Below are 3,572 nucleotides of genomic sequence, written 5' to 3'. Positions count from 1 at the left end.
CATCTACTGTTGGATTAAATTTTGCTATTTCTAATCCTTCTTGCTATCAATCCTTCTTGCTATCAACAACAAGAAGGCTTGTTTAATCCTAAGGAAACATTTCAATGTTTTTGAAATAATTTTTTAGGATAGTGTTATTTAGCATGACATAAACTTTTTCAAATTACGTCTACAATCTTGTTAGCATTGTTCGGATTCTTTACCAACATATGGGAGATGTGAAACTTGGCATTGAGATGAGTGAAGGATGGTAGCTATTATTTGGCTTCGGGGGAGCATTTGGCTTCGGGGGATGCCTTTTCCATTAAATTTAGATAGATTTCAGTAACAAGCCTAACTTGGCATCAGTTCTTTGATATCAATGTGCAACTTGAAAGTTTTTCTTCAGTTACAATAGTTTAGTGGTTGAGTTCATCTGCAGAGGTGTACAAGTTGAATTCAGATAGGTGTTTGAAAGGAAACTCGGGAGTCAATGGTGGTGGAGAGATACGGCGAGGTCGTCATGGTAATATGTTATTGGCATACTCTTGTTTCTTTGGTATAGCATCTAGCATGCAAGCTAAAGTAAGGGCTTTACATTTGGCGTGTGACAATGTCTCACCCATGGGTATTCTTCTTTACATATGGAATCTAATTCCTTAGTTTTGATTTAGATTCTCAAAAAGTTATATGGCGTCCATTCATTATGAAATTGAGAAAAAGTTTTAGTTTGGCTTTGTCAAGATTTTATTGCTATAGGGAGGCTAATATACCAGCATATATGTTATCCAATAGTAATTGTAATGAAGCGACTGATAAATTTTATATAATACATCTAAAGTTGATTTTCCACGTCTAGTAAGAAGAGAAGTTAGAGTTGAAGAGTAGATTTCCCTTTATTTCATAAAATAGCTTGTATATTGTTTTAGAGTGTTATTCCTTTGTTTGCTTTAATATGTTTTTTTAACAACTTATTCATGTAATTTTTTAGGTAAGCTTTATGTTCTCCTCCTTTTTTTTAATTATTAACAAAATTTTGGCTTGATATCCTTCCCCTATTTAATAGCTTTGCCAAAAAAAGAAAAACCTTTCCCAACACACAACTGTAAAGAATTATATAGGTAAACATTGCAACAATTTTAATTGTAGATCATGTTTGACTAATTCCATGTGATTATGAGTAAGTTTAATAAGATCACCACATTGTTTAAAAATACTTTGTGGGTTAAAGAAAAGCTTTATGGTTCAAAGTAATATTATCTTCTTCTTCAATTATTATTTTCGTCAGTAGCATTTTGTAGCAGTAGTGGTTGCGAGTTGCATTGTTTGCAGTTACAAATGGCAGTGGCAGGACTTGCCAAAACTTACACCCACAACTCCAATTTTAGTGCATCACAATTATGACATCGGATTTGACCAAAAAACAACTATAGAGTAGCAAAATAAGCACGAACAAGGATTAGCTTAACTATTAATTTCAGTCAAAATGCAAGTAAAACCACCAAAATGATATATAAAAATGGTCTTTTAGACCAATAAAATGGAGACAGATGAAAATTGAACAAATTAAAGGAAGATTTGTGACCTAGTCTTGGTTTGTTTCCCAATTCCATTTCGATTTCTTAGTCGGCCTTCGTATGATTTGGTGAGAGTAAAAACAATGGTGATGGTGTCCAAATGTATTTACTAAGGAATGGGTTACGCTATATAAAGAAAGCTCTGATGAAGAAAAAACCAAAGTTTCTAAGGCAGTCAGTGCTGTAGCGTGAGACAAGCAGAACAAAGAGTTCAAGAAGTGGTGCTGGTGGTAATCATGGTGGTGAGGGGCAGAGGGCTTGATGTGTGAGGCATAGAACAAAGAGTAAAAAATGGAATTGAAACAGCATAAGGAGAATAGGAAAAAGGGTAAAAAATCAGTAGAATTAGAAATAATAAAAAAAAGGAAAAAAAAAGAAAGATTACTAAATAGCCCTTCACAGTGTCATCTTATACTTACAAAATAAGTAGCTACACATCAAATCCCATCAAGTTGGATGATTTCAATCCACATTATAGATAAGTTCAAAGTACAAGAGCTTTCTTTGGTGGTTTTTGAACCATTGGGAGCTTTATTTGTGAGGACCCGAAAATTTTCTTATTTTTATCCTATTTTACTGGCTTATTTAATTATTTGTTCACCCGTTTTCTCCGAATAATTTATTTCAACTATTTTAAATCCATTTACATGGAGCAATGTCTCACTTATATTTTTAAAACGTCCTGTTAGCAAATTTAATTTTTCTGTGGCTCGTTTAGCGAGAAATAGTGAGTACACATTTTTTGAGACAATATTCGATCCGAGAGTGTAATAATCTTGGAGAATTAAGAATGATCATTAGTAGACTAAGAAAAGTTAATTGAAGGATTAGAGATGAGTGAGTTCAAATTTTCGCTTTATCGCGTGCGAGTCAGAAGTTCGCGTTTTCGCGTCAGAACGGTTAAGTGGAGATTTAAGAAATTTATACTAGACTACTAAGAGTGAATAATTACCATATTAAAGGGAGTACCTTGGAGGATTAGTGCATGAGTGTATCAAACCCGAGAGAAAACGGTAGTACGAAACCCCCGCGCGACAACTATTCAAAGTTGACTTTTTGTACCTAACTTAAAGCAACTTTCCCTCCAAGCTTCCAAGACAAGATTCACAACTCAAACCCTCATCTTCTCCTCTCCATTCAGCTGACCAAACAAGAAAGAAAAAGGGAGGAAGAAAGCTCCATTTCTTTGGCTCCAATCTTGCTCCAAAACTCCATCTAATCTTCTAGTTCTTGGAGATTTATCTTGGCTTGATGAAAGGCAACCTCTCGTGGCATTTCTTGGAGAGTTTTGGGTGAAAAATTTCTGGTTTCTTCAAGGGTTCAAGAGGTAACTCTTCACCTTCTTCAATCTTTCTAATTTCTTCAAGAATCATGGTTGGTTTGCATGGGTTTACAACCCTAAGCGAGGAATAGGCTAGCAGACTTGAGGTGTTTCATTTCTTGCTTTAATCTTTAGGCTAGCGGCCTTGAGGTGGATTATAGGTAACTGACTTGAGGTGTAATTGGTTGATTGATGTTGTTTATGTGTTGTATGAGATGATATTGGTTAGAAAGTGAAGGAAAAATTGAAGGAAAATGGTGAGAGAGAGCCGGTCGAATTTCTGGTTATGATGTTCTGTTTTAATTTCAAATTTTTGATACTTTTTTGGCTGTGAAATTGATGGTTATATGTTGTATATTGTGTGTAGAAAGTGTATACCAAAAATCATTTCAATTGCTTGCTCAAAACTAGAGTTTTCGAAAAAGAAAGAAATCTGGAAATGGTGATCTGGGCAGCCAAACAGTACCTATTTATTTGAACGTAACTCTCTGTACAAAATTTGAAATTGAGTGCCGTTAGTGGTATTCAAAACTAAACATTCATAGCTTTCCAACGGTATAAAACTCATCTGCTAGTTCGAACTAAGTGAACTGTAGTGATTTAACAAAGTTGACTGTCCTGTTATGACTATCTGTCCAAGAGGAATGGAGAAGCTGCGTCATGCGGCTCTATTTTCTCTCACTTGTGAACTGATT

This window comes from Coffea eugenioides, chromosome 7 (genome assembly GCF_003713205.1).
Source record: "Coffea eugenioides isolate CCC68of chromosome 7, Ceug_1.0, whole genome shotgun sequence".
NCBI lineage: Eukaryota > Viridiplantae > Streptophyta > Magnoliopsida > Gentianales > Rubiaceae > Coffea > Coffea eugenioides.
Note: the sequence above shows the minus strand (reverse complement) of the source record.